Source organism: Taeniopygia guttata, chromosome 30, assembly GCF_048771995.1.
Source record: "Taeniopygia guttata chromosome 30, bTaeGut7.mat, whole genome shotgun sequence".
NCBI classification, from domain to species: domain Eukaryota; kingdom Metazoa; phylum Chordata; class Aves; order Passeriformes; family Estrildidae; genus Taeniopygia; species Taeniopygia guttata.
The window spans coordinates 6262066-6283021 of NC_133055.1; the positions used below are offsets into that span (position 1 = coordinate 6262066).

The following is a 20956-nucleotide window of genomic DNA, read 5'->3' on the forward strand; positions in this document are numbered from 1 at the left end:
AAGGAGCAGAAAGAGGAAGCAGCAGTAGGTTCCACCCCTCCATGTATCTGCAGCCTCCCCCCAGCCCCAGGAGCGTTGCTCCCCCCACATGCAGCAGGTGACTGTGGAGGGGGATCCAGGATTTTCACGGAGTGAATCTTGGTGTTTCTGAGCTTTCTTGGGCTAAATGTTGGTGCTTTGGTTTTATGTGGCAGCTGAATCTTTATGTTTTGGAGGAGGTTTTTGCTGACTTGTGATGTTTGGGGACTTTTTGATCTGTATCTTGCAGTTTGTGGGATTTTTGGGCTGAATCTTGGTGTTTTGGAGGTTCTTACAGACACAGGATTCCCAATGACTTCCTGAGATAAACTGGAGCAAGGAGGAACGTCTAGTCCAAGGTGCTCTCCTCTTGTTTTTTTCCCCAAACCAGGATTTCTCATTCCCTGGGTGTGCCTGGATGGAGGAGGAGGAAAAGCCCCGGAGATGCTGCAGGAAGAGGAGCTGCAAACCCAGCCCAGGGAGCTGCGGGGAGGAAAGAGCCCCCCTGAGCCAGGAAGGCGGGCGGAGATCCAGCCGGAGCTCGGAGCTGGTGGAGAAGCCTAATGGCAGGGAGAAGCCCCACAAGTGCTTGGAATGTGGGAAGGGTTTCAGCTGGAGATCCCATCTGATCCGGCACCAGAGGATCCACACTGGGGAGAGGCCCTACGAGTGTGGGGAGTGTGGGAAGAGGTTTCAGAGAAGCTTCCATCTCCTCAGACATGGGCGGAGTCACACAGAGGAGAGGCCCTTCCGCTGCCCCGACTGCGGGAAGGGCTTCAAGCACAGCTCCCACCTCACCGTGCACCGGCGCATCCACACCGGGGAGAGGCCCTACGAGTGTGGGAAGTGTGGGAAGGGTTTCAGAGACAGGTCTGGCCTGATCAAGCACCAGGTGACCCACACTGGGGAACGGCCCTATGAGTGCTTGGAATGTGGGAAGAGCTTTGGGCGGAGCTCACACCTGAGAAAACACCAGCGCATCCACACAGGGGAGAGGCCCTACGAGTGTCCCCAGTGTGAGAAAAGGTTTCAGACCAGCTCTGATCTCCTCGTACATGAGCGGATTCACACAGAGGAGAGGCCCTTCCGCTGCCCCGACTGTGGGAAGGGCTTCAACCGCAACTCCAACCTCACCATGCACCGGCGCATCCACACCGGGGAGAGGCCCTTCGAGTGTGGAAAGTGTGGGAAGGGTTTCAGAGACAGGTCTGGCCTGATCAAGCACCAGGTGACCCACACTGGGGAACGGCCCTATGAGTGCTTGGAATGTGGGAAGTGCTTTGGGCGGAGAGCAGACCTGAGAACACACCAGCGCATCCACACAGGGGAGAGGCCCTACGAGTGTGGGCAGTGTGGGAAGAGCTTCTCACAGAGCTCAGCCTTGACCCAGCACCAACGGAGGCACCACTAAGGGAAGCCCTGTGAGTGCCCCGAGTGAGAGAAGAGCTTGGAGTGAGGGAAGAGAGTGGGGGAAGAGCTTGGAGTGAGGGAAGAGAGTGAGGGAAGAGCTTGGTGCGCTGCTCCAGCTCCATGCCCCATGGGAGGATCCGGGCTTGATGATCCCCAGTGACCCCCGTTGGGCAGAGCCCTGCTGATCTGTAGTCCTGGTGATCCATGCTGGGTGTGGGGAAGGTGTTGGCTTCTTCTCCTGTGCTGCTGTGATTTGGGGGGGTTCCCATGGATGGGGGATGGGAGGTGAGTGGGGGTCCTGGTGCACTGCGGGGGGCTTATAGCTCGGGGGGTCCCAACGCTTCGGGGGGTCAGGGAAGGGGGGAAGCAGTGAATGGGGGGGGTCCCAGTAAATTGGGGGGGACCCTGATGATAATAGTGGGCCTTGGGAAATAACGGGGGGGGGGGAAGGACCAAACCCTAAGGGACTCCCCTAGTGCTGGTGAACCCCCCGTGCCCCCCCAGCCCTTGGGGTCCCCCACAGTCCCTGCACTGTTCCTGGGGGTCCCACGGCTCTGGGGGGTCAAAGGGGACAGGATGGAACCTCCGTCATGGATGGGGGGCACAAAGGGGGTTCGGGCCCAGTGCTCAGGGGGGTCGGTGCACGAGGGGGGCCCGGTCCCTGTCCCGGTGCACGGGGGTGGCACTGCCTGGGGGTTCCCGGTGCTTGTGGGGTTCCCAGGGTTCGAGGGGGGTCCAGTCCCTATCCCGGTGCTTGGTGAGGGGGGGCAGTGCCCCGGGGGGCTCTCACTGCTCGGTAATTGGGGGGTGTCAGAATCCAGGACATCCCTCTGGCTGCCCTGGATGGCTCGAGACCCTGGCAGGGGCCTCGGAGACCTTGGCATAGTGTCAAGAACACCGGTGGCTGTGGTTTTAGCCCCTGGAGAAAATTGCCAACTTTGTATGGGGAATTACAAGGCACAAGGGTTTGAGTAGCGTGGTAGGTGAATTAACACAGGGTGGAAAAGTAGAATTTTAACATTTTAAAATACGGGGTTCAATGGGACAAGGTGGAGGGATCTGGGTGTGTCCTGACCTTCTTCTCCTTTTTGCCCTCCATGTCTTGCTGTGATGGTGACACTTTTCTGTTGGTTGAAGGTAGAGACACACTGTCCAACATAAACGATAGATATTGGCACGTTATTGTAAACACAGTACAGGTATTTAGTGTAGAAGGCAAACAGCGCCCTGAGGGCAGGGAGACTGCCACAGACCGACCTGCTAGACAGAGCTCAGCAGAGCAGACAAAGCTGTTAGAGAAAAGGGAAAATAAACAGCCCTGAGAAGCAAAGCTCCGCATCTCGACTCCTTCTCTGCCCGCGCGGGCTGGGAGAAAAGGACTTTTCACAATCTCGGAGTCATCTCGACCCCCAGAAAGCCAAGAGGGGGTCTCCACTCGTCCCAGTGCCCGGTGAGGGGGGGTCAGTGCTCTAGGGGGGTTCGGGGGCACTGAAGGTGGTGCGGGTGTGGTTTTTGGGGGGTCCCGGCGCCCCCCGGGGCAGGGTCAGTGCTCAGCAGTGGGGGCTGCCTGGGGACCCCCCCGACCCCAAAATCACAGCCAGGTCTCCTGCAAGGCACTGAGGGGAGGCTCGTTCACCCCCCCGCCCCCACCAGCATTGCCACACACCTTCCCAAAGTGTCCCCAAGTACTCCCAAAGTGCCCTCAGAATGTCCCCGAGTCTCTGCCGAGGTGACACCGGCTTGATGACGGCCCAGTGGTGATGTTGCTCTGTGCACAGCACCCTCGGGATGTCCTCCATGGCTCTTTGGCACCGCTCGGCCACTGCACAACCACCGTGGCCAGGAGAGGGACAGAAGAAGAGGGTGTTGATGTCCCCAAGTGTCCCCAGCAGGTGACGCATGGCCAGGCAGGTACTGGCCTCCCACAGCTGCTCAGCCTCGGCTGCTGTGGCCACCAAGGCCGCACAGAAATCAGGGGACACCTCCATTGTCCCCTCCAGGGCAGCCTCGATGTCCCCGAGCCTGCACTGCAGCTCCCGGGGGAAGGCGGTGGCTTTGTCACACGCGGCCACCAAGTCCCCCAGCAGCCCCAGGTGCAGCTCCAGCCGCTGTCCCCTCCCCGTGGCCGCATCCCTGCAGGCGTCGCGGAGCTCGGTGGCCGCCTTGGCCAGCCGGGCCCAGCTGTCCATGAGCCTGTCCAGCACACGCCTGGCGCTGGCCAGGGCTCTCACACAGGTCCAGGTGGTCCCTGGGGTGTCCCCGAGGTTGGCCAGGGTCCAGCCCAGGGAGGGGACAGGGCGGTGGCCCAGGGAGGGGACACGGTAGTAGCGCAGGGCGTCCTGGAGGTGAAAGATCAAGGTCCCCACAGCCACCCGCAGGAACTCTGGGGACACGGCCAGCAGCACGTCCCTGTGCGGCCTGGCCACGGTGGCCATCAGTTCTCTCAGGCTGGCCACCAGCTCACCCAGTGTGGCCACCACAGCCACCTTCGCCTCCAGCACCTGGTAGGAGGACAGCTGGGGATGGGACAGGGGAGGTGTCAGGGGCCTGGTGGCAGTTGTGGCCTTCTACAGTGGCCCCTGTGCCCTCCTGTGGTCCCGTTTGTCCCCTCCCTGGAGGGCTCTGCTGTCCCCTCTGTCCCTTTTGTCACCCTCTCGTCTCCCACTGTTCCCCCCCCGTTCCCTCCTACCACCCTCAGTCCCCTCCACCCGTCTGCCACCCCCGTGTTCCCCTGTACCCTCTGCCACCCCTCTGCCCACTCCCCGCCGTGTCCCCCCTGTCCCCTCCCGCCCCCCTGCCAGGATTGTCGCACCTCACGGGGCTCCATGGCCTCTGGGGACACTCCGGGGAGGGGACACGGCCGGGGACAGTTGGGGACACGCGGGAACGCGGCGCGGCCGGAGAGGGGAAACAGGAAGAGGTGACGTCATCGCCCTGGCCCTGCCCCACCTTTGGCCGTTTTTGGGGGGTCCTGAGGAGATTTTGGGGGGGTCCTAGATGAGCTTTGAGGGGGTCCCAGGTGTGGCTTGGGGAGTCCCATGTGAGGTTTGGGGGGTCCCAGGTGAGGCTTTGGGGGGGTCCCAGGTGAGGTTTGGGGCATCCCAGATGAGAATTCTCGGTGATTTGGGGTTTCCCAGCTGCCCAGGTGAGGTCTAGGGATCCCAGGAAAGGTTTGGAGATCTCAGGTGAGGTTTGGGGGGTTCCAGGTGAGGTTTAGAGGGTTCCAGGTGAGGTTTGTGTGGTCCTGAGGAGATTTTGGAGGGGTGCAGGGGAGCTTTAGGGGGTCCCAGGTGAGAATTCCCAAAGATTTGGGGGTTGCCAGGTGAAAACAGTTCGGGGGGGCCGAGGGGGGAGGGGCTGGGGAGGTTTCGGGGTGTGTCCCATGAGTGGAGGAGGGGCGGTGAGGGAGGGTCCGGGGGAATTTGGGGGGGTGGGAGCGGCAGGATGAACCCCCAGACACTGACCACGCCCTCTTTAGACCCCGCCCCGTGTTTTGGCCCCGCCCCTTGCTGCTGGACACGCCCACCGAGCGCCCTGCCCCTCAGGCCCCGCCCCTCCCAGTTCCAGCTCCGGGTTCTGGCCCCGCCCCCTCCTGAAGCCCCACCCCAAATTAGCCTTGGCCCCGCCCCCGGATAGATTTTTATCAATGGAAACCAAAAATCGCCACAAATCGACCCAAAAATTCAAACCCAGGGGAGTGGGGGAGCAGGACCACACCTGTGATTTTGGGGGGCTCCAGGTGGGCTTTGGGGTGGTCCAAATGAGTTTGGGGGATCCCAGGTGTTCCTGGGTGGGTCCAAGTGGGTTTTGGGGGAGTCCTTGTGCATTTTGGGGGTCCCAGGTGGATTTAGAGGGGGATCCAGGTGAGTTTCAGTGGGGTCCCAATGAGTTTGGGGGGTGGGTCCAGCTGTCCCTGGGTCGGTCCAGGAGATCCTGGGTGGGACCAGGTGGGTTTTGGGTAGGCCCAGGTAGTTTTTGGGGGGATCCAGGTGTTTTTGAGGGAAGTTCAGATGTCCCAGGGTTGATCCAGGTGTCCCTGAGGCATTTCCAGGTGGTTTTGGGGGTGTCCCAGGTGTAATTTGGGGGGATCCAGGTGTTCCTTGGGGCTCCTGCTCTGTGTGTCACCTCAGCAGCTGTGATGTTGTGATGTTCCCCCCCTCCCCAGCTGTCTCATTCCCCAGGTGCTATGATGTCATACACGTGACATCACCGTGTCCTTGCACAGGTGGCTCTGTCTCGCTGCACCCACCCAGGTGTGACATCACCTGTGTCCAGGTGTGACATCCGTCCCCAGGTGTAACATTACCTGTGCCCAGGGGTCACTCAGGTGTCACTCAGGTGTTACTCAGGTGTGATGTACCTGTGCCCAGGTGTGCCAGGTGTCACTCAGGTGTGCCAGGTGTCACTCAGGTGTCCCTCAGGTGTCCCTCAGGTGTGGAATTGTGTTATTATATGTTTTATTATGTATAATTTCGTTCCATGTACCCCCCCCCCGCGCTCTGTAGCGACCCCCCGGGTTTTCCCATCTGTCCCCGCGGTTTGCCTTCCCGGGAAAGTGCAGAGTCATTGTGTTTACATCTCAGGCCATCTGTCAGTCACGCGGCGGGGTCGGCAGACGCCCTGGGACCCTCCACCTGTCCATTCCCCATTGGATGTACCCCTGCACCCCACTGCCCTCAGACCCCCCGTGGCGTTACCCCATTGGCTGCCCCGGGTTTCCCCTGTTCGGTACTTAACCTGCGGGCTGGGGACGCCCCGGGCTTTTCTCTCGCCCGGCCACTGCGTGCTGCTGCTGCGGCCGCCGCCGCCGCTCCGGACGACCCTGCTGCGGCTGCTTCACTCCGCGACCGCGGCTGCCGCTCCCGCCACGGCACCCGCGTGAGTCGGTCACCGCACCGCAGCCCCGCGCGCCGCCTCCCCTGGCTCGCGGCCAGCTCCGGAGCACGCCGCCCCACCCCTGCCTGGCAAGGCGGCACAAACAAACTCAAGCGCAGCACGCCACGGTCTTTTCGGTTTTTGCTGCAATAAACTGGAATTCTGCCTGTGAGAGAAAAGTCTCTCTCCCTTTATTCGCCGCGGGACACGCCTCTGCTCCCAGACCCACGTAGCACCAGCCGACGCCCGCGAGGGCTCGCCGGAAAAGACGGAGACTGCCCGCGCTCCCCTTCCGCCACAGAGCTAGCTGGGACAAAGGGGGGAAAAGAGAGCACTACGGCAGTTGTGGCGCCCAATGTGGGGCTTGGGAGCTCCAGGCCACGGACTGAGGACTGCTGAGCCCCAAGAGGCTGGTGGATTTACCTCGTGGACGTTACAACACCCTCGCAAGCTGCGGTTCCGTTTTAAGGAGCCAGGGCTTCCAGAGGGCTTGGACCTGCAGCTTTGGCTTGCACCGCTGAAGTTCGGTCCCCCCACGGCGAAAACTTCACAGCTGGACTTTTCGTTTCGCCTTTGGACGTCGCTGGACCCGTGGTGAGTTACCGGGGTCCCCTGGGCTGGGTACAGCCTTCTCCTTTTGAGGTGGATTTCTCTTTCTCCAACAAGGGGGTGATAAGATCCCACATTTTTTCTCCCGCTGCAGGGAGTGTGTAAGGGCAGGCTACCTAGCTTTCCGATAGAGGTTTTTTTTTTCTTTTGTTATTTTACCAGCCGCGAGGTTCGCGACACACTTTAACATCGACATAATGGGTGCAAAATTGTCTGTGTCGCACGAGAGAATTTACGTTCAAATCCTAGGAATTTTAGTTGGGGGAGGAAAGAGATGTAAAAAGTCAGACGTTAAGCGTTTTGCCCAGTGGCTTTGGCAGTCCTTCCAGGACATCTCGCAGGCAAATTTGTACCAAATTCAATTCTGGGACCGAGTTGAAAAAGAAATTGCTCAAAAGGACAACCAGTCCCTCTCAATTTTCATCCATCTGGCAATCCAATTGAGAAATATTGTTAAAAATAACTGTGAAGGGAAGCCAGAGCCACCCCAGGGCGAATCCCCCCAAATCCCCCAAACTCCCTCTCCTATCCCTCTCTCCCTAGCCCGGGGATTCTCAGACAGGCATCCCGGCAAAACCAGCCGCAGGCAGATTCTGGCCTCTCTGTCAACCCCCAGGTTCCATCACAGGACAATGCTGGCATCGCCCTGCACCCTTCCCCTCCCCAAAGTTGCTCTCTTTGTACAGTCCTGCTCCATAGTAGTAAAGTTGTGAGTTTTAAAAGCCCAGATCCCTCTCCACAACCTTTCCCTGACCTTTCCCAAAAGAATCCCCTTCCCTGCCCCAGGGCACAAGATAGAGGGGACCGCATGGCATGCCCATCCCCCTCCCTCCGTGCTTTGTCTCCCAACAACCCCTTTCACCCTACAGCCAACCCCTCCCACTCCCGAGACTTCTCCACCCACTCCTCCCCTCCACCCCCTTCTGGCACCTCCCCTAATGAATCATTCAGCAGTCCTCCCTCCGACCCCGCTTCTAGGGGTGATATAACACCAGCCACACCCCCTAGCCCTGGTCCTGCGTCCTCCCTCGGTTCCCACGACCCGCCCTCTGGTTCCCATGCCTCGATTCCCGAGGGGGGGGGGTGCGGGAGGAAGTGGGGGGGAGGGGGGAAGCCATGACCTGCCGCAATCCCCGCTTGCCTTTTCTGCTGCACCGGTCACCTACATGCCGCGGCAGAGGGGCAGACCCCTGGCACAGTGGGCCCCTATCCCACAGGCTGTGATTAGGGATGTTTGCAAAGCCCAAAAGGAGTTTGGCTGGGAAAGTGAATACTTTAGGGGGCTGTTAAAAGTCACAGTTTCCTCCAATGAGTACGTCCCTGCTGACATGCGCGCTCTGTTTTTGTGCTTGCTTACTCAAGCTGAGATTTTGGTATGGGAATCCGCATGGAGGCGGGCGGTACGAGATGCATTACCCCAGCTTTGGGCAAAAGCCGAGACCTCCTCTGACACCGATGGAGGCATGTTAACCATTGATCATTTGTGCGGGATGGGGGAGTGGGACGTGGCAACAACACAGGCGGAAAAGATTCCAAGGGGGGCATTGGCAGCAACAACCAAGGCGGCAGAAAAAGCATTTTTTAAGTTAAGACCCAGTGGTCCTGTTGTTAACTGTTTTTCTCTCAAGCAGGAGACACAGGAATCTTTCGTTAGTTTCATAGACAGGTTATACAGGGCAGCTGAAGCACAGGTTCCAGAGGAGGGATTGAGGCACGGCATGGTGAAGCAAATCGTCCTGCAGAACACCAATGAAGCCTGCAGACAGGCAATGCTGAGCCTGCCCCTCGACCCAGAGCCAACACTCCAGGCAGAGCGTGCAAGGGCCCTTTGTGACACGGTGCAGCATGGTCACCGTGGTATGGAACGGGACAGGGTATCCAAGGGCTTTTTGTGACACGGTGCAGCATGGTCACCGTGGAATGGAACGGGACAGGGTATCCAAGGGCCCTTTGTGACAAGGTGCAGCGTGGTCACCGTGGAATGGAACGGGACAGGGTATCCAAGGGCCCTTTGTGACACAGTGCAGCATGGTCACCGTGGAATGGAACGGGACAGGGTATCCAAGGGCCCTTTGTGACACGGTGCAGCATGGTCACCGTGGCATGGAACGGGACAAGGTATCCAAGGGCCCTTTGTGACATGCTGTGGCATAGGTGTTGGCAGTGACAAAGCCACTCCACAGTGCTCTGTGCACGCGACAAGACAGGATGGAGAGAGCGGTGCTGTGAGGAGCCCTCGCACAGCCACTTGTTCCTTGCTGACCCAGAGCTTTCCCGAGGTATTACTCCTGCAGGTGACCTCATGGCCAGACCAGAGCACTTGGTGACCTCTGGCCTTCCCGAGGCATCTCTTCTGCAGCTGCCCTCGAGGTCAGACCGTGGCATTTGCTTTGCACCGTCCTTGACAGGAGTCTCCTGTCCTTGTGGCTGGAGCCCCCAAGACCAGAGTGCAGGACTTGCTGTCCTGTAGCCTTGCCCAGACTTCACTCTTGCAGGTGCCCTCAAGGCACGACTGCAGCACTTGCTGACTTGGACCTTTTCCGAGCCACCTTCTCCTGCAAGTAGCCATGAATCCAGGCAGTGACGTAGAGCACAGACCTGCGAGCGTGCCCAAGCTGGCTTGGGGGAAGGAGGAGAAAGAAGGCCCTGGAGCTGCCCCAGCACAGCAGCCTGAAGAGGTGGAGCAGTTCCAGCTACCACAGAAGGGTGAGTGGCAGAGCTGGGCCACAGGGCTGGTGCCTGCAGCCAGCTTGGCCCCATCCCATCCCATCCCATCCCATCCCATCCCATCCCATCCCATCCCATCCCATCCCATCCCATCCCATCCCATCCCATCCCATCCCATCCCATCCCATCCCATCCCATCCCATCCCATCCCATCCCATCCCATCCCATCCCCTGGGGCCATGCCCATGGACAGGATGGAATAGGGGCCGGGCAGACACCCCACAGCCATGCTCCATGCCCTGGGGCGGCGCGGGGCTGTCCCTGCCTGGGCAGCGCAGGGCTGGGCTGTGTTCTCCGGCCTCTCCCGCAGCCCCTCAGCTCGGGCTGCGCTCGCTCTTTGCCAGGTGCAGCCGTGCAGCGCACACGAGAGCAGGAACGCACCCGTGGCCGCTTCCGCAGAACAGCGCAGGTACCTGCAGCCATCCCCACCTGGGCTGGGCCTGCTGGCACTGCTCAGCCCAGCACTGTGCTCGGAGCACTCCATGCAACATCCTGGGCTTCTTGCCCTTCTGCTACAGATGGTTTGCAAATTCATGAAGAGGATTCGGGAGGAAGAGAGCAGCGTCACGGGCACTGTGGTCAGAGCCCAAGACCTGTGCTGCCCTGCTGGATATGCTTGTGCAGGAGGGTCCTTCCAGCCCAAAGCAAGTGAGCAGCCTGTGGCCAGGGTTTGATCCTCCCAGCAATTGCGTGGCCTCCCAAGCCACACCTGTTGTTCCCTGGAAGCCTTTGAGGCCATGGCAGTGTGGTGGCAAGGGAAGCACTTCTCTAGGGCAGCTGGGCACATTCCTTCCTCTGGCAGCTTTCCAAGTCTCCCCTGCCTTCTCCAGGTGCCGGCCATGGTGAGGTACATCCTCGTGGCCAATGAGTTTCCTGAGTACAATCTGTACAGGCCCCTTCTGGATCTGACAGAGGCACAGCCCTCTGAGGTGGTGATGGCTCTCCTGCGTGTGGCCCCAGTGTGTGACAGGTACGGGGCCCACGTGTCCACAAGGCTCAGCAGCCCTTCACCCTGTACAGCCTGTCCCAGGTGTCTGACAAACAGAGAATTCCAGGGCCCTCTGGCTGCTCCCTTTGCCAGCCCTGGCCCCTGCCAGCCCCCCAGCGTGCTGCCATGCTTCCCCCCTGCCCCTCAGGGGCCAATCCCCACAGGGCTGGGCTGCCTGCGTGCTGCCAGTGAGGGGCAGTGGGCAGAGGCAGGGCTGGCAGAGCAGCTCAGCTCCCCGCTGCCACCCAGGCCACGCTGCTGTGTCCCAGACTCCTCTGAGACAGAGCTCTGACCCCACAGAGCTGCTTTGGCCATGTGGAAGAGCATCATGTGCTCGCCCAGGACTGCAGAGCCGGCCATGCTCGTACTCCTCGATGTGCTGGGGAGCTGGCCAGAGCACAGCACGTGCACCTCCGATGGGGACCACACGGCTGTCCTTGCCCTGGCTGTGAGTTTCTGCCTTTGCTGGCCCCAAGGCCACCTCTCCAGCAGCTCTCCTTCCTCCCTCCCCCACAGCGTCTCCCTGCCTCAGGCGCTGGGCTGAAACCTGGCCTTGGGACAGCTTCAGGGCCACCAGGCCCGGTGCTCCCCCGTCCTCTCTCCGGGCTTCTCCCTCCCGTGCTCGGGCCCTGCCACACGGACACCTCGGCACTGAGCGCTGTCTCGAGGGGCTTTGTCCTTTGCAGGCAACTGTGGTGATGTGGAAGATCCTCCAGCTGCCCTGTGTGCCACATGTAGTCACCGTGTATTTCCCCCGCCTGTTTGTCCATCTGCTCTTCCAAGTGCTCTTCAGCACTCTGGATGTGCCAGAGGAGGTCGATACCTTCTGGAAGGGATGTCAGCAGCAATACGGCCTTGCCACCAGCCCCAGCAGGTGCTCCATCCCAGTCCTCCTGTCCTTGCCACATCCCTGGGCAGGAGCCAGTGCTCCCAGTGTGACCTGGGCTTTGCTCTGCACTCAGGTTTGCAGAGCAGACCCTGAAGGCCCTGCTCTGCCAAATGCAGCACAAGGATGTGGTGGTGGCAATGGAACGCAAGTGTGGCTGGGACACGCTGCTGTGTGCTGACACCCACAACTATGCCGTGGGTCTGCTGGCCAGGTGAGACCCCCTTCACACTGCTGCCTCTGACATTTGTGCTCTGTGCCTGGGGTGCCCCACACAGTCCCTGTGGTCATTGGCCAAAGGGGCTTGTCACCGAGGGACAGCAAAGCAGACTGGAAAAGGCTGGGAGAGGAGGGTACCCACAAGGAGCCGCCTCCCAAATAGCCCAGGGGCCCTTGCAGGATGCTGGGGAAAGACCAGACCTCTGTGAGTCAGTCCTGGGAGAGGTTTGTCCCCCTGGCCCACAGTCTTGGTTACTTTGTCTCCTGCCAGGGAGATGTCCTGTGTCTCCATCCCCCTGTGCTCTCGGATCGCTCGCTACCTGCTCCGGCTGCTCAGCACACAGGAGCCACGCTGGGAGCTGCCCTCCCTGGCGTTCCTTGTGGAGCTGAGCCTGAAGGCCAGCGCTGCCTCGCTCAGCTGCCTCCCGGCTCTCTGCCCTCTCTTGGCCGCAGTGCCTGGGACGGAGCCCGCGCCCTGTGCTGCTGCCTGGGCCCGGCCCTGTGCGGTTCTGGGCTCCTGCCGACCGGTCCCCTGTCACTGCCCTGTGCCTTTCAGGTCCTCGAGTGCCTGGAATTGAGTGAACGCGGTGCTGACAGAGTCCTGCAAATCTTGTCAAGGCACCTGAGGAGCGAGTGCAAGGAGAGGCGTCACCTGGTGCTCAGGGCCCTTCTCGAGCTCATCAATGATCCCTCCATGGTGAGAAGGGGCAGGGGCAGAGGCTGCGCTCAGGAATGCAGTCGCTTGGGCTTGGCTGGGCTTTGGGCGCTGGGCCAGCTGCTCCCAGCTCTCCTGCCTCCCGCTTCAGCTGCCCAAGTGCTTTGGAACAACCCTTTGGCCTCTAGGCCCTGCAGCAGCAGGATGGCATTTCACAAACTTGTGTTCCTCACAGAGAGAAAAAATGTGGAGCCTGACTGAAAGTCTTGTGGAGCTCCTGTGGGATGTGGATGGAGAGACAGTTAGCATGACAGTCATGCTCCTCAACTTTATCATCTTGGACAAGGACATGCTGATACCCAGCCCCATCACACTGCAGCTGGTTGAGGCGCTCCTGCCACTCCTTGACCACGCAAGGCTCACTGCCCCCAGCCACGGCCACTGGCTGCTGCCCAGACACTTTGTGCCCTGTGGATTTGCAGGCCTGCACCAAGCTGAGCCCCGTGCAGCCAATGCTGAGGTCTCTTTTTCTTCCCTTCATACAGGACAATAGCCAAGTGCAGCTGCTCTCCATACTGCTCTTCTGAACATTGATGACTTTTCCACGGGAAAAAGAAAAAGAGGCTCTGAAGGCACACGTGCACCAGAGCCTGCTGCCACTCTCCTTCCACCGCCATGATGAGAACCAGCGAGTGGCAGAGGTGAGGACTCGGCAGCTGCTGCTGTTCCCCTGGCAGGGGCTGGGCTGCCTCCTGCCCTGGCACCTCGCAGGCTGCAGCCTCCTCCAGGCCCTGGCACAGGGATGGGGTCCTGCGCCCTGGGCTGTGGGGCCATCTCCGCGTCTCTGCTGCTCTCCAGGCTTCTCAGGAAACGCTGCTTTGTGCGGCCGAGTTCCTGAAGAGGAGGGATCTTGAAAAGCTGGTGAAGAACCAGAAGCTGTGGAAGTTCACCGAGTGCCTGGTAAGGAGGGCCGGGAAGCCGCAGCCCCAGCCTGGAGAAGCCCCCTGAGCGCGGTGCTCGGTGTGCGGGCTGGCAGCTGTGCCCCTGCCCGCTGCTGCAGCCCGAGGCCGCGCGGGCTCTGCTCCAGGCTCCTGCGGCCCGAGCCGGGTGCCCATGGAGCCCCGGCCCGGCGGGGCTGCGGGGCCAACCCTTCCCTCCTGCCGCTCTCTGCAGCTGGCAGAGGACAGCAGCAGCGTGGCCGAGCACCTGCGCCGGGCCCTGCCCTACCTGCAGAGCCCACAGGAGCCCCTGCGAGAGGCGCCGTCAGGTTCATGGGTGAGCCACGAGCCGGGCCAGGAGGGCGTGTGGGCACAGGGCTGGCAGCGCCGCTGGCAGGGAGCTGTGCCGCTGGGCCTGACAGGCTCTGTGTTCCCAGGGATGGCCGGGAGGAGCTTGAGGGGACAGCAGGAAAAGCTCCAGCTGATCTGCAATGGTGAGACAGGGCAGCGGGCTGCCAGCGGGGGCTGCCGGGGCGAGCTGCAAGCCCTGCCCCGGCTGCGGAGAGCTCTGCTCTCCTAGGTAGAGCACACAGAGATTTCAGGGACACGTGGGGGATGCGTGGCCAGCAGCTTCGGGCTGATCCCCTTGGTCCCTGATCCCTCCCGGCCATGGCAAGAGCCGGCTGGGATGGCCCTGGCAGGGGGGGCTCCCCTCGGCTCCCCGCAGAGTCGGGATCTGACCGTGGCTCTGTTCCTCTCTCTTGCAGCCCTTGAATGCCCGACAGAGGATGTCAGTAGTGCCATGTCAGAGCTGGCACTTCAAACATTGCATGTGCTCCGGGCAATACAGAGTGGGCGATACTCCATCTTCCAGAAGGTGCAAGATCATACAGCCCTCTGTGATGTCACACGGACATCTCTGTGATGTAACACAGCTCTCTGTGATGTCACACTGTTATCTCTGTGATGTCACACAGCTCTCTGTGATGTAACACAGCAATCTCTGTGATGTCACACGGACATCTCTGTGATGTCACACAGTTCTTTGTGATGTTACATCGACATCTCTGTGATGTCACACTAAGCCTGTGAGGTCACACAGCTTCTTGTGATGTCACACAGACATCTTTGTGATGTCAGATGGACACCGCTGTGATGTCACACAGCTCTCTGTGACATCACACAGCTCTCTGTGATGTCACACTGACATCTCTGTGATGACACACAAACTCCTGTGATGTCACACTGACCCTGTGAGGTCACACACCTTCTTGTGATATCACACAGACACCTCTGTGATGTCACACAACCCTCGGTGATGTCACACTGACCCTATGAGGTCACACAACTTTTTTTGATGTCACACAGACATCTCTCTGATGTCACACTGACATCTCTGTGACATCACACAGCTCTCTGTGATGTCACACAGGTTCTGTGATGTCACACAGCTCTCTGTGATGTCACACAGATCTCTGTGATGTCACACAGGACCTGTGATGTCACACAGCCCTCTGTGATGTCACACTGTTATCTCTGTGATGTCACACAGCCCCTGTGCTCTGACTGTGGTAGTTTATCTGTCTTCCAGCCCTTCAAGCCATAAGCGAAGATGACAGCCCATCCTCCACTAACCTGGAAATTCAGGCAATTTTTGGACAAAGATGCAGAACTAAGGTCATCTGCTGGATTCAGAGAACCAGGCTCCCAAGCAGAGTACCAGGAGACAGTGAAGAGAGCAGCAGGACTCAATGTCACTGGAGCTCCAGGCACACCTGATGCTGGCCACAGCTGTGCCTGCTGCAAGCTCCCATAGCTGCTGCCTTCCCCCTCCCTGTTGACAGCTCCTCCCTCCAGCCCTCAAACGCTGCCCATTCCCTTTTTTTGGCTCCCATCTCATCCCTTCCCTTTCCCTTCCATTAATAATCAGTTTGGTTTCTCCCCCTTACCTGCATCTCTGTGGAGCTGAAGCGGCACAAATCCCGGGCCCTGGGACACACAGGCCCCTGCTGCTGTTCTCTTCCACGCCGTGTTCTGTGCACACACACAGAGGAACGAGGGCAGATCAGGCTGGAAAGGTGCCTGTGCTGAAGGTGCAGTTCCACAACCCTGTGGAGTTGCAGATCTTGCTGTGCAGCCTGGAGCCCCTGGAATTTGGAAGAGCCAAGCTGAGTATGCTCTGAAGGCAGCTGTGAGGGATTCCATGGCAAGCTTCCACGGAGGGCAAAGGAGCTTGGAATGCTGGAAGTTTTCAGGAATAGCTTCCTGACAGCTCAGCAGTGCTCCATCCCTGCACAGGATCAGGGAGAGGGCAGAACCAGCGACCATCCAGGCTTAGCAGGGAGCTTTGGGTGTGCCTGAGGGCAAAGGAAGCAGCAGCGCGGTGCCCGAGACTTGGACGCGTGACCCTGCCAGTGCCCGGAGCGCTGTCAGGCAGTGCCGGGATCCCGGCTGTGGTTCTGGTGCCCACAAGTGAGGAATGGCAGCCCCAGGCTCAGAGCCAGTCAGAAAGCCAAGCAAGTGAGAGCAGAGGGAGGGCACCCTTCCAGTCTCTCTTGGGCATGGCCACAAAACAGCCCCTGCTGCTTCTTCCTCCGCCTGTGTTTGGGCTGTGCTGGTGGCAGAGGCAGCCAGGCTGTGCTCTGCCTTCCAGAGCCTGTTGGGAGCGGGCATGAAAAGCGCTGTGTGCACAGCAGAGAGGCCTGGAAGGTGCTGGCAAGAGCGTCCTGCGGGAGCAGGGCTCTGGGCTCTGGCTGGGAACAGCCTGGTCTTGGTGCCGTGGGCGCAGGCAGGAGTTGAGGCAGGTGAAGAGGCACTGAGCAGCTTATGTTTGTAGAGGGCCTGGGGCTGCACGTCTGAGCCTCCACCTGGAAAGGCACTTGGGGGAATAGGAGCTAGAGCTGGAGTGCCTGTCCTGAGAGGACATGAAGTCCTTCAGCCTTGCCAGCGTTTCCTAAGGGTATGTTGGTGTTGAGCAGAAAAGCTGCACATTTGGGGTAATGCCTTTGGAGGACAGGGGCTTGCTTCTCAAGGAAAGTGCTTCCCAGGGAGCTCCCAGTGAGGCAGGTGCAAGTGTCCCCCTTCGGCTCTCTGTGCTCCTTTCAGTCCTTGAGGCCCACTGCACTTGGCAGAGGGGCAGGGGAAGGGAGAAGGCTGTGAAGAGCAGGTTTGGCATCCACCTGGACCTGCAGAGACCAACCCAAGCACCTGCAGCAGCGTGTGTTACCCCTGCTTTGGACAGAGGGGTGAGCAGAACCATCTCTGTCCATCTGTGAGCCCCAAAGCTCTCAGTGGGAGCTGTGAATTAAAAGGCCTTTACACACTCACTTTTCACATCTTCCCTGTCTGCTGTGTTTCAGCTCTTGGCAAGATGCATTTGCCTTTGTGATTTCTGATACCACGGATCCAAGGAGATCATTGTGACCCTGAGAAACCTCTTGGAACCAAGGGGCCATTGTGACACAGCAAGGCCTCATGGAACCACAGGTCCATTGTGACACTGCAAGGTCACACAGAACCAAGGTGGCCATGGAACCAAGGTTCTGCCATGGAACCTCATGGAACAAAGGGACCATGGTGACACTGTGGAACCAGGGAGACTGTTTATGGCAGTAGGAAAGCTCATGGAACCCTAAGTCCATTGTGACACAGCAAGGCCTCATGGAGCCAAGGGACCATTGTTAAACTGTGCGGCCTCATGGAACCATGAACCATTGGGACACAGCGTGGCACCTCATGGAACCAAGAGTCCATTGTTACACTGTGGGGCCCTGTGGCACCAAGGGGACCACAGTGACTTTGTGGGGCCTCATGGAACAATGGAGACTGTTCTGACACTTTGGGACCCACTGGAACCAAGGGGCCATTAGAGCATGGCAGGGCCTCATGGAATCAAGGGGACCACAGTGTCACTTAGACCATTTGATTTAACCTTACTTACAGGCCTGACTGGCTCAGCTACCCAAGTCACTCAGAGCCCTCAGAGAGCAGCATTTCTGCCACATTTCCCCAGCACAGGCACTCCTGTGTGCACACAGACACAGAGAGTCAGTGCAGGGCACCTGCGAGAAATTCCCCTGAGGACAGGGAAATGCTCCCTGTGGGGAAGGGTTGAGCCTAGAGGAGTGGGGGGATCGGCCCAGGCTCCCTCGTTGTTCAGGATCCCCCGAGTGCAGCAAACAGGAGAGTTCCTGGCTCGGAGAGGCCCCACTCAGAGGGAGTCACTGGCCCAGGAGAGCTCCAAGGGCTCCTTTTGGAGCGCTGTTTGTAGGGCCCCAAGAGAGGGGCTTCAGTCCCAGCCATGTTTCATCCTGGCCGCACTTGGCATCAGCAGCTTTCTTTGGCAGGGTGAGAACAGGGATGTTGTGCCACTGAGGGAACACAAACAGTTCCCAGGGCTGCTCCTAAAGCAGCCAGGAGCTGGTTGGGCAGCAGCAGTGCCTGGAGCAGACAGGGTTTGTGATGAGCTCCAGAGGAGCTGAGCCCAGGGGCTGCTGGCCAAGGCCCAGGCCCAGCGAGCATTTCTCATCTGGCAGGGCGGCCTGAGAAGGGGGGGAGGGGGGGAATAATTCCCCCCCTCAGTGTGCTCCCAGTCACTCCAGGATTTCCATGTCCCTGCTCCAAGTGCTGCTCCCAGCCCTGATCCAAGAGAATGGGAATGTGCCGCTCCCTTGCTGGGGCAGGGTCACACCTGAGCCAGGTGTGCAGGGCAGGACCTTGCCCTGACCCCAAGCACTGTCCCAGCTCCAGGATCTGCTTCCCACCGGCCTCTTCCTCCTGCAGCCCCGAGCCCAGCTTGGTGCTGAACAAAGGGACTGGGCCGGGGTCATCCCCCGGCGGGCCCTGCGCACCCCCTCTGCCCCCTCCCCAAATTCCCTCTGGGGGAGCAGGAGCTGGGGCAGGAGCCCTCTGCGGGGGGACAAGGGGGTGAAACCAGGATGGGGGGGGGGATCAAACACAGCCCCCGGGGACCCCTCCCTCACCTTCTCCTACAGAGCCAGGAGGATGAACCCCAACATGGAGCCACCAACCTCCAGCAGCATCTTGGCGGGTGAGGTCTGGTGGCTGCTTTGGGGTTCTGGGGGATCATGACTACCCAAATACCCCCTCCCAGCCCCACAGCCACTCTCAGACTCCTCAAACCACCCCACAGCTCCCAGCCAGGACTCCCCAACTACTCCCTGCAAGATGAAAGTCCCCAAGAACCACCAAATCCCCTTTCCATCTCCTCTAAGACCTGCCCAAATTCTCTGCAAGCCACACAGCTCTGTCAGTGACCCAAACCTCCCTCACAGACCCCTCCATGCCTCCTCCCAGCACCACAAATGCCCACAAGATTAACAGAAGCCCTTTCCAGTCCCTCCAGGAGCCCCTAAACTTCCACCTCCCATGGCACTGACCAGGAGAGGTCGGTGGGCAGGAACATTTATAGCCAGGATCAGCTCGGGAACTTCAGCAGCGATTTGGGCACTTTGGGAGAACATCCCAAATGGGGAGACGCAGGCCAGGGACTGGGACAGACACAATTCTTAGAAAACTGGTGAGCTCAGGTGGACACATTCTGCCAGCACATCTGTGATTGTGGACATGTCGCCTGGCTTTGATAGCCTCGGAGCACCCAAATCCTCCAAAATATTCCAATGAACCAAATCCACATTCACCCCCAAACCCTGGTAAATGGTGCAGGTTAAGATATCTTAGTTTAACTTCTTTATTTTCACTCCAGTTTTGGTTGTTTAGACTGGGTAAAGAAGGAAATTATTTAGATGGAAACGACCTCCAAGATCATGCAGCGCTGCTTGATCTGCCACCAGAATAACTTGACACAGCAGGTGATATTTTTGGGGGTGTAAAGTCAACAAATCACTTTCTCCCAATGAATTTCTGGTTTAGATCAGTGTCCTTATGGATGTTCCTGCCTCTGTGTTCATCCAGGTGCCTATGGGAAACTAGGAGAATGTGGAAACCACCTTACAGGTGTCTTCTCAGCAGGGATCACTTGGAATGTGGGTCACCAGGGCTCTGCCCAACATGGGTCCTCCTATGGGGGATGGAATTGGAGCAGCGCACGAAGGTCTTCCTGCAGTCGGGGCACTCACAGGGCTTCCCTTACCGGTGCTTCTGTTGGTGTCGGGTCAAGTGAGAGCTCCTGGAGAAGCTCTTCCCACACCGGGGACACTTGTAGGGCCTCTCCCCAGTGTGGATCCTCTGGTGGATGATCAGGTGGGACCTCTGGCTGAAGCTCTTCCCACATTCCCCACACTCATAGGGCTGTTCCCTGGTGTGGATCCTCTGGTGGCGGATCAGGCTGAATCTCTGCCTGAAGCTCATCCCACACTCCCCACACTCGTAGGGCCTCTCCCCAGTGTGGATGCGCCGGTGGGTGACGAGGGTGGAGTTGTGCTTGAAGCCCATCCCGCAGTTGGGGCAGCGGAAGGGCCTCTCCTGTCTGTGAATCCGCTGATGTACAAGGAGATGGGAGCTGGTGTGAAACCTCTTCCCACACTCAGGACACTCGTAGGGCCTCTCCCCGGTGTGGATCCTCTTGTGGACAGTCAGGTCAGACCTGTGGCTGAAGCTGTTCCCACATTCCCCACACTCGTAAGGCCGTTCCCCAGTGTGGATCCTCTGGTGGCAGATCAGGTTGAAATTCTTCCTGAAGCTCTTCCCACACTCCGAGCACTCGTAGGGCCTCTCCCTGTCATGAGGCTGCTCACAGACCACCAGCTCTGATCCCTGGCTGAAACTCTGCCCACCTCCCCGGCACAGGGTGGGTCTTTCCTCCTCAGATCCCCGTGATCTGCGGGTGCAGCCCCTCCTCCTGTGGGATCTCTGGGGCTTTTCCTCCCTGTTGGATTCCTCTGCCATGGAGCCACTCAAAACGACCTCTTCCACGATGTTCTGCCGCGGGGATTTGTCCTCCCTGCTCTCCATCCTCAGCTCCTGCTCTGGGGTAGGAAGGACAAGGAGAGGATGGGATTTGCCTCCGTGCCACAGGGAAGGGCAAGGAGATCCCCCCAGTGCGTCCCCGGCAGGAGGGCACCGGCAGCGGGGCTGTCCTGCGGCCAGGGGCTGTGCTGGGCTGGGAGATGGAGCAGGAGAGAGGGGGAAAGGGGCACTGACTTCCTCCTCACCTGCCTGGGTGTCCTGGGCCATCTTCCTCGCAGCCTCCTCCTCCATGCAGCCAAAGTTTGGGAGTGGGAAATCCTGGTGTGGGGAAAAACAAGGTGTGAACACCTTGGGTTGGGGATTCCTCCTGCACAAATCCATCTCCAGAAGTCTCCTGGTGTCCATAAAAACCTCCAAAAATCACAGTTAATAAAAAAAAGCCACCAGAAGTGTCCCATTTCCAGTCTCATTTCTCTGGGGTTCTGGTGTCCCCCGTCTCAGGGCTGCTGGGGATCCTCGAGGGTCCTGGGGATCCCCCTTCTCCAGGGTCCTGCTTAGGGATGCTGGGGGGTTTTGCAGTACAAGGGTCCCCCTCTCCAGCCTCCCCCCGGTCCAGGCATTTGGGGGTCACCCCCTCCCCATCATCCTGTCCTGGTTTAAGGCAGATCTGGGAGAAAACCCCCAAAGGGGATTTTCTAGAAAGCAGATTCAAGTGGTCTCTCCCCCAACCAGTTCAGGAAAAG

General features: G+C 59.4%; 1 pseudogene; it reads right to left on the bottom strand.

Annotated features, from left to right (window-relative positions):
- LOC140680996 (uncharacterized) overlaps window positions 1–20956 on the bottom strand; it is a 608239-nt pseudogene that overhangs the window by 75014 nt on the left and 512269 nt on the right.